At 40.6% G+C, this 14806-nt stretch overlaps 1 long non-coding RNA gene across 1 annotated transcript; it reads left to right on the forward strand.

The window, feature by feature from the left end:
• Window positions 1-1173: 1173 nt before the first annotated feature.
• LOC121720437 lies at window positions 1174-5874 on the forward strand. Its single transcript, XR_006034547.1, has 2 exons — window positions 1174-1459; window positions 4462-5874. It is a non-coding gene; the product is annotated as an uncharacterized LOC121720437 (long non-coding RNA).
• The last annotated feature ends 8932 nt before the right edge of the window (window positions 5875-14806 follow it).

Here is a 14806-nt window from a genome sequence, read left to right on the forward strand (position 1 = left end):
TAATACTGCTAGACTCTGTGTCACGTACAATGCAATGTCACAATGTTCAGAACATCACAAAAAAATCAGAAACACATTCCGATCATTACAATTACATGCATAATAAGATGTGCCATTAAAAAAGGCGAGAGCCAGCCCCAGCTGTGGCGCAACTGGCTGGGGCACCTGCACTGTACACCAGCGACCCGGGTTCGATTCCCGCCCCGTGGTCCCTTCCGGCTCCCTCCCCTGCTCTCTCTCCCATTCGCTTCCTGTCACTCTCCACTGTCACTATCATTAAAGGCATAAAAAGGCCAAAAAAATATACTTAAAAGAACCGTATGTAACACATAAATTCAATTAATCATAAAATGGCTCATGGTTCATTTCAAATACTTATATCACTGACAACAGTAGTCCGGCCAGAATATTGTCATTTTTAAAGTGAAGTTGCAGCCCTCAACTGATGTTGATGTTGTGTTTTGTCATGTCATGTTGTGTTTTGGCCTGATGCGCCACCCTCCACTTATCTACTAATCATAAAGTCAGTAGTGTTTCGGCATCCGGGTTGGCAATCTCAAGTCAGGGGGGAGGGGGAGGGGATACACCTCTCTACAGTAATTTGAAAGTGATTGCAGTACCAGTTTTGGCCACAATCTTACATATGGTTCCTTTAAAAAAAAAAAAAAAAAAAGGCAAGAGCCTAAAAAAAAAAAAAAGACTCACACACACACACACACACACACACACACACACACACACACACGCAGAAAGACAGCATATTGTTCATGAGAGGATACTAAGTAAAGCAGAAGACAAAGTAAGCATTGGAGGCTGCTGTTACCTCCTCAACTTGTGGGATAAATTTTATATGTCTCTCATTGAATGTTTAGTATACCTTACATACATGTAGTGAAATCTAATTGTCATCTCCTTACTCTGACCCTTGTGTTTTCGGAAACTCCTATGTTAGAATGTTTAGTTAAATTAACCCTTGTGTCAGCAAATTGTGGGTAACCCTCAGGATGGGGGGTCATAAACATTTCTTATCTTTGTCAAAACACCAGATGGTTAAGTGATTAATGGAGGGTGACAACTTGTGATTTTCCATGGGTGTGGGGTAAGGTATAAGAGTTGGCTTCACCCACAGATGTGGGGGCTTGTTACTTTGACATTTCATGTAGGTAACATTCTCCCGGCGTCGTGAATAAAGCTGCAGTCTCACACCAGTTGTCTTGGATTAATTTTGACCACATTAATGGCGACGAGGATGGGATTACCTATCTATGAGGCACAGTGAGGAGGACCAAAGGCGCAGGACCCCAACCATGTCGACTGGAGGGAGATCTCTTTGTGATCTTGGGAGAAAGCCGTCATCGGCAACAAACACTGCTTTGCGGCACCCAGCCTGGCCAGAGGGAATCCTCCTGTGTTTCGGATACGGTAACGACCGTATTCGGTGGTCACAGACAACGTGGTGGTGAGTCCCTGATTTTACACTTTGAGGTGGTAAAATAGGGAAGGAAGGCCTGTCCCTATCCGAGAGAGGGGTAGTGGTTGAGTGCACATTTCCTGCCAGGGATAGTGGTAGTGGCCTTGCTGCCTATGCGTAGGTAGCATTTGGTGCACATTTTCCTGCCAGTGATAGTGGTAGTGGCCTTACTGCCTATGTGTAGGTGGTAAATTGTGAGTGCACTGTTTTTGGTTATGCGCATTATATTTCCTGCCAGTGATAGTGGTAGTGGCCTTACTGCCTATGCGTAGGTAGTAAACTGAGTGCTCTGTTTTTTTTTGGTTATGCGCATTGGTAAAATAGGCCTGAGAACATTGGGTATCTGATAAGACTGTCATCACATTTTGTTGGGTTTTGCTCTGCTTTTAGGCGTGAGGTAATTGGAAATAAAAAATATCAAGGGGACACTGCGATGGGGAGCAGTAAGAGTAAAGCTATTACCTTTCCTAGAGGAGTATAATCCAGGGTGTTTGAGGGACATGTAGAGAAAGTATGAATCTAAATGTATAGATGGGAAATTAGCAAGTATGGAATAGGTGAACTGAAGGGCAACATCATTCATCTGGAGTGTTGAGCATATAAAAGCAAAATGAAAGTAGGTCTATGGTAGACAAGGTAAAAGAAAGTAGGGCTATGGTAGAGAAGATAAAAGAAAGTAGGTTAAAGAACAGTAGGAAAGATAGACCTGTGCAGAAGAGAGAGAGGCAAAGGCTATACGGAGGACATCATGGACTATGTTATGAGCCAGCTTGTTACTTGGAGTACAGCAGCTCTAAAGGAACTGATTAATGCACTGAAAACTATGAAAGGCTTGAAGGAAGAACATGGATGTGGCTGTGGGGCTAACCAGAGGAGAAGGCCACTTAGCACGTCACTGTCACAAGGAAAATCAGAAACAGTACTGGGATCACCCATCACAGCAGCGCTCTCAAACTCCTGTCTGGTCTCAGCATGACAAAGCTGAAGAGGACAGAGAGGTCTGAACAGGAGACCCTGTGGTGACACTTCTGATTTACAACTTGAACTGTTTTCCTCAACTCACTCTGAATGTATCAGCACAGCCTACTCAGCCAACTCTCTTTCTGTTAATGGGGATATTTTTCTTTTTGAACGAGACAGGAGCAGATATTAGTATGAAAGAAAACAAGGATAGTGTAAGTTTATGACAATGAAAAGTGCATGGTACAGGAGTATTAGATCAGTTCATATTTGAGAGAGTTCCTTACCCATGGGTAGTTAAATGTAAAGAACATGTAGTAAAACAGTATTCCTACTCAGCAGTGTTTGCTCCGAAAATTTACTGGACTGGGACTTAATGTGTAAAGTATATCTTATAATTTCACTCAAACATAATGGGGTTGGTTTAAAGGGACCATTAGCAAACAGCTTAGTATAGTATTAACATCTCCAGTCTCAGTCCAGGAAGATAAGGAAACTCCAGAGTGCTTGCATTTTGTGATGAAATCTTTTCATGAGACCCCGGATCCGGAATACTTAGAAAATGGTACCAATTAGGACATACAGTTAAGACTGTTGAAAAAGCCGGCGTAATTACAAGTAAAGCTACTCTGCAGATGTAGTAGACCTGTCACCTGGTCTGACATATTTGTTTGCAAACTCAATATTATTATCCCCATGTTGATTTTTATTTAGTTGAGGTGTGGTAAATGCCAAAGATTGGACGCATGTCCAACACACCTTGGGTTATGTATTATCATCACAAAAGACATAATTTTTCCAAAAATGGTGTTTTTGTAAAAGTCACCACTGTGCAGAGACAGATCTTTGAACAGCTTTCCTTCTCTGCAGGAGGAGGTTGTGACTCAAGTTTGACTCAGAATGCAACGTGTTTCTCTGTAATTGATAGAAAAATGCATAAGTTACAATTCGAGCGGATCCATATTTTAGTTTTGATTTGCGTTTATTTTCAAAGGATAAGGTATTTTGCCACATTTGCCACAAAGATACACAGAGTCAGGGGCCGTTTCAAACAAAGCTCTGGTATCTTGCCTCTAAAAATTCATTCTGCTTATATCAAGCCTATTATCAACTATGTCGATAATGTTTTACTAAGAAGTCCGTCGAGTGAGGTGTGCCAAATTGACACTGTGGCAAAATTAACATTCCTGGCCAGTGTAAGACTGAAAGTCTCCAAACAAAAGTTGCAACTCTGTCAAGAGAGAGTGAAGTACTTGGGTCATATACTCACTCCTGGCTGTCGGGCCCTAGATGCATCTCGCATCTCAGCAATAACTGCTTGTTGTCCCAGACCCGAGACAAAGCAGCAAAAGTTTTGCTTCCTAGGAATGATTGGCTACTGCCGTGCTTGGATTCTAAATTAAACAGAGAGGCACAGCCTCTCCAAGCATGTGCAAATACATGTAAAAAACTTGGCCGGACTGACAATGTGACTTGGACTGACAATTATGATAAGACCTTTACATATTTGAAATAGGCATTAGCCTCAGCTTCAGCTCTTGCCTACTATGACTTACTTGACTTGTTGACTATGATTTATTGGTGTGTGAAAAAGCAGGGTACATGTCAGGGGTGTTATGTCAACAGCATGGGGGTCAGCACAGACCAGTGGCTTATTTATCTAAGCAATTAGATGCAGTAGTGAGAGGAATGATGTGGCAGCAGCTGCAAGTCAAGTGTTAGCTGTGCTGACGTTGTGTTGTTACATTCACTAACTGTACATGTCCCACATGAAGTACACTCACTGCTTCTAAAAGAAAAAACTTCAAATCCTGTATCTATATATCAGCATGTGGTATTAACCCTGTGGCTCTTGCATGATTGTGGTGAAGGTGTCTCTATGTACACTAAACCTAGCTCTGACATTTCTAACACCTTTGTCAAATCTTGTTCTTTGATGGCTAATCTATACGTTTGGAGTCCCGGAGAGGTAGGGACTGGCTACTCTGTAGTGAATCAATTTGATGTGGTTTACTCTCACTCTCTCCTAGATATTTTTCTGTCCAAGCAGATGAATTGGTAGCCCTATTCAGGGAATGTATTTAAGCAAATGGGAATCAATTTGTATTTATATATATAGTCATTATAACTGGGGAATTGTGCATGATCACATCTACAGACAAACCTGTACAACATAAAAATGGGATAGCAATATTGTTAAATGCCATTCAACTCCCTACATCTGTGGCTGTCTTAAAATGTGCAGCCCACTCTGCAAATACAGATGTTACCAGCTGGGGCAATAGGAAGGCTGACGCGGCAGCTACAGAAAGAGAGCCGCGCAGGGGGGAGTGCAGAGAATATCACCAAACTTTTTGAAACCACATTTCTGAATTTACAAATACCAGATGTAGTTACATCTGAAGAGGCTTTAAAGGAAGCATAAAAGCATCAGATAATAAGGAAAGATGGAAATGGAAGAATTGTAAGGACAGAACACATGGTCTGTGGGTACAGTACATACACCGACAGACAGACCGGTTTTTCCAAGATCTTGTTTCCATATTATTGCTAAACTATCAGTGGCTTAGACCATGCAAATACTATGACATAGACAGAAGAGAAAATATATTTAACACTAGGATTCACTTCAGTAGCAGCCATGTATTGTGCAAGGCGCATTATGTGTCTAAAAATTGATGTTGCACTTACAATGAGAGTCAAGGAAGGACATCACCCACCATCTGAAGGCCCGTTTAAGCACATAATGATGGAGTTCATTAAATTCAACAAATGTAGAGGATATGAATATTGTTTGGTGATAGTTGACATGTTCTAAAAAAGTCAAGCATGCGAATGCCTTATCAGTAGCTAAGGCTTTAAAGAGAGATGGTGTGCCTAGATGGGGCACAACAGAATTGACTAAAATCATAGTGTCAACAGGGATGGATTGGGTGACAGCTCTTCCTTTGGCTCTACTCTACCTCAGAGGCCGTTCATCAAGATCTACAGGGTTTAGCCCTTTTGAGATTTTGACCGGACGTCCCTTGCCGGCTCCCACCTAACCTAAGAGATATACATAGGACAATGGTTACATGCGAGAACTGATTGCTGCTCTGTCTTCTGTTTCCCAACAGGTGGCCTCAGCCCTTCAAAAAAAAAAAAACTTCCAGGACACACCTAGCCAAGCCAGGCTCCTGGAGACTCATCAAAGATTTGTAAAGGACACTGGAACCTCATCAAGTGTTCTTAGCGACACCTACAGCCATGAGGATTGCGGATAGAGACTCTTGGGTCCATTTGTCACACTATAGAGTGGTGAAGAATCCGGAACAATACATGGATTGAACTGAGTATCATAACCAACAGGTGGTTGCACGAGAGGATTGACAAACATTTTTTGCAATAGGCTGAAGAATACATATTTTGAAGAGGATTAATAAAATATCACTAGCATCTTATAAGAATATTCTTTCTCAGTTTAGTTAGATAAATGTTACAAGTTTGTTGTTTTGGTTTATTTTTATTTTTGACAGTAACCTGAGGAGGGACTAAACCACCCAAGTCAGCTCTGCTGTTGAAGACTAGGATTAGGTTTTATTTTGGGTTTGAATAAGATAAGATGTTGGTGATTGTTTTGCTTATTATTCATCTAAGGGTTATAACTTTCTCCCTTAAGGATGAAGTGTGTGGTAACAATAAAGTATGTGAGTTAGCCTTTTGTGTCAAAACAACATTAACAGGAAATAATGACACATGTTGGGTATGCCAATCTTTTCAGGTGCAAGCGTTTCCCTATATGACTTCTCAGGACTTTGTATGTGCAGCAGTTCAACTACAGTATGTACAAGCCCTCAGTGTCTTTCAGCAGTGGCATGATCCCATGCCAAGGGGAACTTATGAAGATTCAGATAAATACTAGATATTAAGATAGAAGAACATGGTAATGACAGAAGTATAACAGAAGTCTGACCTTGTGTTGAATGCTCGGTGTAAATGATAATGACGCTTGTGATTTCTTTTGTTTATTGTGTCATTTATATATATTACTGCATTAAGAATGTAGCTTTATAGCTCCACAGGGGGGAATATGTGGGATACATTTTATATGTCTCTCATTGAATGTTTAGTATACCTTACATACATGTAGTGAAATCTAATTGTCATCTCCTTACTCTGACCCTTGTGTTTTCGGAAACTCCTATGTTAGAATGTTTAGTTAAATTAACCCTTGTGTCAGCAAATTGTGGGTAACCCTCAGGATGGGGGGTCATAAACATTTCTTATCTTTGTCAAAACACCAGATGGTTAAGTGATTAATGGAGGGTGACAACTTGTGATTTTCCATGGGTGTGGGGTAAGGTATAAGAGTTGGCTTCACCCACAGATGTGGGGGCTTGTTACTTTGACATTTCATGTGGGTAACATTCTCCCGGCGTCGTGAATAAAGCTGCAGTCTCACACCAGTTGTCTTGGATTAATTTTGACCACAAACTTCTCTTCCACCGCACACATCCACTCCATCCCCTTGGACTTGGATCTAGGACCTTGCTTGATCTGCAGGACATTCTCATATCTTTCAACAGCAGTGGTGTCCTCAACAAAGACAGGAGGGGGTAAACGCTTTTAAAAGCAATACAATGCAAGCACAAACCTCAGCATTACAATTTTCCAACCACATAAAATTAATGGCCTCAAACAGTGTAAAATACATGTATAAAGCTGTCATTCCATTCACCTGTCATAGATCTGCGATGACAAGTTCCATGGACTGTCTGACTCGTCCAAACTTCTCCTCACTCCTTTTTTCACCTCATCTCCATGAACGCTCTGCTTTGAATATGCACTTGAGATGGCTGCCATATGCAATAGAACAATAGACTTTACAGTGAACAGTATTTACCAACCGAATTTATTTAAATTTCATCTAAGGCGTATCTCTGAATAGCTGTGCCTCCTCTTCCACAAAGATTATTCCATCCTGCACACATGTTTTCTCAAACTTCAGAAGCTCCTCAGTTAAAAGCTGCTCTGTTCATCACTTGGTGAATGAGAAGTAATGTTAAAGAAAATATACCTGCAAGCAGCAATGAGGGGGCCAAGCAGCCAGAGTTGCCATGGCAACTCAATGCTATTACATCAGACATTTGGCTGAGATATAGTCACATTCACTTTGACAGCTGTGCTGTCACTTTTGATAGGCTTTGACATGCACATTTATTCTGTGTCCTCAAGATGGGGTCATGAGTCCACATACCAAGTTTGATTTCGATATACATGAAAGTGTTGTTAATTATAGCACCCCTAGTGGTCAAAGGACACCTAATTTATTGTGCGTCCTTAGAATGGGGTCCTGAGTCCATGTACCAAGTTTGGTTTTGATACGTGAAAGCGTTGCTGAGATATGAGCTCATCCCCTGTAATTATAGAAGAAAGTTGCATAATAATAACTAGATACATTTTCGAGGAACTGCACAAGTGTGCTTGCTCAGATGCACCAACAGCAGCAGATAGTGGAGGATCCAAGGATTCCAACAGTAGGCTACCTCATTTTTGAAAATTGGGCATATGTGTCAAAAGTTAAGTGCACAACATCCAAAAACTCAAAACACCTGTTTGCTAATTGCAGTGTCCCTAAGAGGTCAAAGGGCATCACAGTTTATGTGTGTCCTTACAATGGATCCACGAGTCCACTCACCAAGTGAAAGTGTTGCTAAGATATGATCTGACTTCCTGTTTGCCGGCTTTGCAGCCCCTACTGAACGCTGTCTCTTTCACTCACACATACATTTGTGTGACATCACACATGTTCAAACACACACACACACACACACACACACACACACACACTAGGGCTTTGACTCAGAACTTCGTTATTCGAATATAATTCGATTATTTTAAAAATTAAAGATATTCGAACGAATTTTAGGGATCTCTTAATATTCGAACCTGTAGCCTATGGAAATTATTTTTTGTAAATGTTTTTGCTTGTAAACGTTGTTTTAAATTCAGATTTCGAGGTTTTTTTTCACGCCGGGTTAAGTAAAATCACAAGCTCATTGGCAAGGCTATTATTGGTCATCTGGGCTCCTGTAGGTGACGCATCCTGGTTCGCACTTAGTGAGCTCCCACATAGACATAATAGACACTTTTATTTTAAACTTAACCTTCCTCTGATTTGAATCACCTCAGTTATCAATCAAAGCAAACAGGGAAAAGAAACAGCAACACAATCATGAAAAACACTCAAATAAATACATGTGCACATAAGTCTGAATGAAAAGCAGCACTGGTTGAAGCCTGGAAATATTGTAAACAAAGTAGCCCAGCTTAATTTGCTAATTTATCATAGTCTACTGGTTAGACTGTTCAGTTTCCCCACATGTGTTTAAGTTTTAAATTAATATTTTTTCTCCTTGGGATAAGCCTGTTTGAGTCTTGGAAAATACTTTTCCATTTACATCGGAATTTAAGATTATTAGAATTTAGCAGTCAATTTGAATGCAACAGTTTTGAACAAATTCGTGCAGTGTGCTAATGATGCTAACCGGATTTAACAGCAATTTAGCCAGTCGTCTTGCACGATTGTGAATGTTTGGATTATATGTGCATGCTGAGGAGGGATGCGTCTGTTGAGAGGGAGAGAGAGAGAGCACGGAGCAAGGACTCATTGAGAGTCTGTGTTGTGGTAGGCCTACTTCTATTGCCTACTCTGGTAGAGTTGCACATACTACAATGCAAGATATATTTAGCCTATTTATTTATGGACAACGTAAGCGGGAGGTGTGTGTTGCTTTTAATTATCGAATGTTCTATCGAACGTATTTTTATTATCGATTACATGTCTATTGCGATACATATCGCTATCGTTTTATCGCCCAGGCCTATGCTCAATAATAACAATTTTAACACACGCATAAATACTCAGCCTTTCATGCAGGTAGTCTATTGACATTGACTGATACACTGCCCTCTGGTGGACAGAACAAATAGAACTTAAGTTTGATACCAATATCGGTCTTACTGAAGACATTTAATGGTCAAAATATTATTAACACATATTCGAATTTTAATATTAATAAACAAACGAACTTCGAATATGATTTTGGGGCAAAAGTCAAAGCCCTAACACACACGCACACACACACACCTTCACACAGACAAACACACACACACTTACATACACACACGCTCAAATACACACTCCCACATACACAAACACTCCTACATATGTAACAGGTGTTAAGCACCATACACAAGGATTCCCAGTCAAATATTTTTATTCTGGTAATAGACAAAACAATGCAATCATTCAACTGTCTTGAATAATGATCGCCAATGCTGCAGCTCTTGCGCAGGCAAGATAAACTGGGCTTTAACAATAACAAAGATATGTACCTGGTAATAGACACAACAATCCAATCATTCAACTGCTTGGAATAATGATCGGCAATGCCGCAGCTAAAAATATAAAAACACTTATGTTAGCAAATGTACAGTACATCTTACATAGTAGTTAGCTAACCTAGCCTACTCTAGCCTAAATCTCTGTATCCCTAGGTACATATACATTGATATAAGAATATTTTTGAAACCAAGACAACCATTATTATTCATTGAAGACTGCTATTGTCAGACCAACCCTAAAAAAACCTGGGCTGAACCAGGATGACCTCAACAACTACCGACCCATCTCCAATTTACCATTAATTAAAAAAATTATGGAGAGGGTGGTGGCATCTCAACTCCAGGATCATTTGAAGGACAATGATCTGTTTGAGCCATTTCAGTCTGGATTTCGACCGAAGCACAGCACAGAGACTGCCTTGGTGAAGGTAACAAATAATCTCCTCCGCACAGCTGATGCTGGACTCATTTCCATCCTAATCCTCCTTGACCTGAGTGCAGCTTTTGACACCATATCCCATCAGCTGCTTCTAGAGCGTCTTACCAGCAACGGAGTGCAGGGCAGTGTTCATCAGTGGTTCACCTCCCATCTCTCTGGCAGGACACAGCTTGTCCACAAGTCGGAGAGTGCTGCTGTCATGAAGGGAGTGCCACAGGGATCTGTTCTGGGCCCCCTTCTCTTCATCATCTACCTCCTCACACTGGGGAATATCCTGAGGCAACATGGTGTTCAGTTTCACTGCTATGCTGATGACACCCAGCTTTATATGTCCACCAAACCGACTGCCTCCCCTCCTCCTGCTGCGATGACTGCCTGTCTGCATGATATAAATCTGTGGATGACTAACAACTACCTAAAACTGAACAGTAACAAGACTGAATTACTTGTTGTTGGCTCAAAAACAACGCTGGCAAAGATGGAAACAGACTCTCCCTATCTGTAGATGGCTCCAACATTGCCTACTCCACCAAGGTGAAGAGTCTTGGTGTTATACTAGACAGCACACTTTCATTCACTGCCCATATTAACAGTGTGTCTCGCAGCGCCTTTTTCCATCTGCGCAACATCGCAAGACTGCGCCCCTCCCTCAGTCAGCAGAGTGCAGAAGTACTTGTAAACGCCTATGTTACATCCTGCATTGATTACTGCAACTCCATCTTCTCTGGCATTCTACATAAATCACTCCACCGCCTCCAAATAATTCAGAACTCTGCAGCACAGAGCACAGAGCACTCAACAGGCACAAAGTCCACAAGCCATATAACACCTGTACTGTTGCAGCTACACTGGTTACCAGTTACCCAGAGAGTCCAGTTTAAGATCCTACTGTTGACATTTAAGGCCCTGCATAACCTTGCTCCCCTTCCCGCTCGCTGCGATCCTCATCAGCTGGTCTGCTCAAGGTGCCCAAGATAAACCTCAGCACTATGGGAGAGAGAGCGTTCTCCCACACAGCACCAAAGCTATGGAACTCACTTCCAAATGACATCAGGCAGTGTGAATCCACTGCCCAGTTTAAAAAGGAACTGAAAACCTAACTAAATGGACTATATATTTTTTTTAATAATTTTTCTCCTTTTTTGATATTTTTTTCTTCTTCTTCTATTTGTTTTATCTGTGAAGCGACCTTGGGTGTCCTGAAAGGTGTTTTTTAAAAAAATATATATATATATTATTATTATTATTATTATTATTTTATTATGAAAATAATCTACAGTGTGCATCTACTCGTGACCTACCTCTTGCAAGATAAACTGGGAAGAGCAAAAAGCGTGTCATTCCCATTATAAGAACCAACTTGATCACTTAAAGGGACAGAACACAATTTCCCCATACACATATACTTTTTTGGTGCAATTGCTATTCGTACCCTGGTGCAATAAGAAGTGAATTCTATTCGTACCCCGGTGCACACAGCAATGTGTCCTATTAGTACCCTGTCTGGTACAAATATCAATGTATGCTATTCATACCCCGGTGCACACAGCAATGTGTCCTATTAGTACCCTGTCTTGTACAAATATCAAAGTATGCTATTCGTACCCTGGTGCACACAGCAATGTGTTCTATTAATACCCCGTCTGGTACAAATATCAGTATATGCTATTTGGCATATTGATTTTATTAATAATATATATTTTTTAAAAACAAGCAACATGTTTTTTTGTTGTTACGTAACAGGGTGTGAATAGCTCAGCTGTGTAATACACTCTGAATAAGGTATGCTGTTTGCATCAATGTACAATTAGAAGTGGATACTATTCGTATCCTGGTGTTTATAGTACTGTATACTATTTACACCCTGGTGCATGAACTAGCTAACTGTTGCAATCAAAACTTCTGTTTGAGAACCGATTTGTCAAATTGCGCGCCTTCTCTCCAGAGACGTCGGTGCACACTCACGCCAGAACACATCCCATGGAAATCGAACCCCGGTCTCCCACGTGCTAACCCTTGTCCATGACCACTGCACTATCTACCTCCACAAGCAAATGGTGTTTGCAGGTAAACTTCTAGTTTATAGGCCTGAACATCATATACACAAAATTTCTGTTAACTAACAAACTGACGGTTGTATGTGTTCACTGAACCAAGATTATGAAAATAAAACACAACTTCTCAATCTAAAACTTAATCTGAAAAGATATTAGTGCCGAAACCTTTCAGAATTCTTCACTTTCTGCTGACGAAAAAAACGAATGTCCGCCTTGTTTTTGTGCACGTGAGTAACGTCTTTTTGTTGTTACATGTATGTCACAGGGTGTGAATAGCTCAGCTGTGTGGCCAAGGCTAGATAGATAGATAGATAGATAGATAGATACTTTATTGATCCCCAAGGGGAAATTAATCACATATATGATTTTTGCTGTGAAAGTATTTTAAATATTTAAATTCAAATGAATCATTGAATAATCAGCATTAGTGACATTAACGTTCAAAAACTTTTATTATTATTTTAATAATGGCCATAATAATCTATGATATGACCTAATATGCTGAGGAAATAAATTCAAAAGTGCTTCGGGAAGAAGTTTTTTTTTATTTTTTTATCACATACAAGGTATTTCAGGCCACAGATATAACCTAGGGGACACAATGAAAATAAAGTATTACTCCCCTCAATGTCAACACTATTTCTTTGCAATGATGTGCGACTTTAGAGTTGATGAACTCCGGTGATATACAAATTATTTGCTGAAGACATTGCAGATGACTTTACTTTTAATCAACACTTTATTGTTATCAACACCCATCAAGACGTTTTTGAAAAGTAAATGTTCCAATCAATGATCTAGGCAGCACATTTTCTTCTCTCTCCTTCATTTTACAGTCTAATGGTTACTGACAACGGCTCGGGGTCAAAGGTCATACGGAATCGATTAATCTGCATTATTTTTTTAATCAGTTATTTTTTCTCAAATTAATTAATCAAAATTAATCAGTTATTTTGACAGCCCTAGTAGAAACACAATGTGTGTCTTTGCAGCTTCGCTGCTTGGCCCCCAACAAGGAAATGGAGACCGCATGATAGCTTACCTTACTTGCGAGAGCATTCACTTGACAGTGGCTACACCAGCCAACTTGTGAGCCATGCCACCAAACTGAAAACATGCGGCCCAGAAGACGGGAGAGATAGGAAGTAGCACATCCAGGTAGCAGTTACCTGCCTAGATAAACGGTTGCCCGAGTCCGTCCCGTAATTAAGGTGACCGCAGCTCCGCCAATCCAGCACAGGAAGGAAGGGAGAAGCAAGGGAGCCAAGGCAACAGGGAGAAGTATAGACTGCACTGGATTGTTCTTCCATGTTAGGGGGTTTGGGCCTGGATATATTTGCTGACTACGCCACAATGGGACTTGCACCCAAAGATATAACTCACACATCAGTAACCTTACAGTTTTTCTCAGTCGCTTTGGTGCTTTTCTCAGATCAGAATGAAAATTCTCATAACTATTAGTTCAACCTCCACAACATTTAGTCATTTGTGCACATCATAGTAGCAATTTCTCCTTCCTCTGAACAAATTGCAAATGCTTTTGAACTAAATCCATTGCTTTGTCATGTCAGTCAAAATGAACTATACTTATGGATGAACTATACATATGGATGTTGAATAGTCGTTCCCAATAAAACTAATAGTCTTCATTTCATTGCTTGAGTCATTACATACGAAATTGGTGAACTAGTTATCAAATTCTGTCACAATGCTGTAGAATTGCAAAGAGCATATACAGTAAAACTGTGAAACGTTTATATTTAGTGTCTTGTACTCACTTACTCCCCTAACTACAGCAATTTGTAACTTTACTGTAGTTTTCAAATCGCTGTACAAGTACTGTATAGTGCTGTCTTGAGCATTTTCAGGTAGTGTCACCGAGTTCTGACCTGCATGGGAAAACACTGAGAGCATAAACTGTCGTAATGAAAACATGACAAAGCAATTTGACTATCTTGTTCATAATTGATGGTGTCAAGACTTCTCATTTTGATGACACTGGCAGTTTCATTGACATAAATACTTGCTTTTGAGAACTGGACTATCCATTTTGAGCAAGTGTCGTGCTTTTGCAGGTTATCCACTAGGTTTTGCAGTTTGCACTAATTGTTTTGAGAAATGCACTAACTGCTGTGCAAATGTTAATAGTGATGTGAGAAAAGCACCAAAGCGACTGAGAAAAACTGTAATAAGGCACACAGGTTCGTGAACTGAACTGCAGGAGATATGGTTCCATAAAGCAAATCAAGCTTTTATTAACAATGATGGACAAACATATACGTTACACCAACACGGATGCGCACACACTGGAAGGGGAGGAGGATAGGCAGGGCTGAGGCTTACCAGTGGGAGGCTAGCGAGCCTCCAGGGGTCACCCGCTCACACGTGCGCAATCACTCACACACACACAGGAAAAATATGGTCACAACAAGTGAAAAGAAGGCACGACACACAGACACGGGGTATCCCGCCACCAAAAGGGACGCTGCACCT

Source organism: Alosa sapidissima, chromosome 1 (assembly GCF_018492685.1).
Source record: "Alosa sapidissima isolate fAloSap1 chromosome 1, fAloSap1.pri, whole genome shotgun sequence".
NCBI lineage: Eukaryota > Metazoa > Chordata > Actinopteri > Clupeiformes > Clupeidae > Alosa > Alosa sapidissima.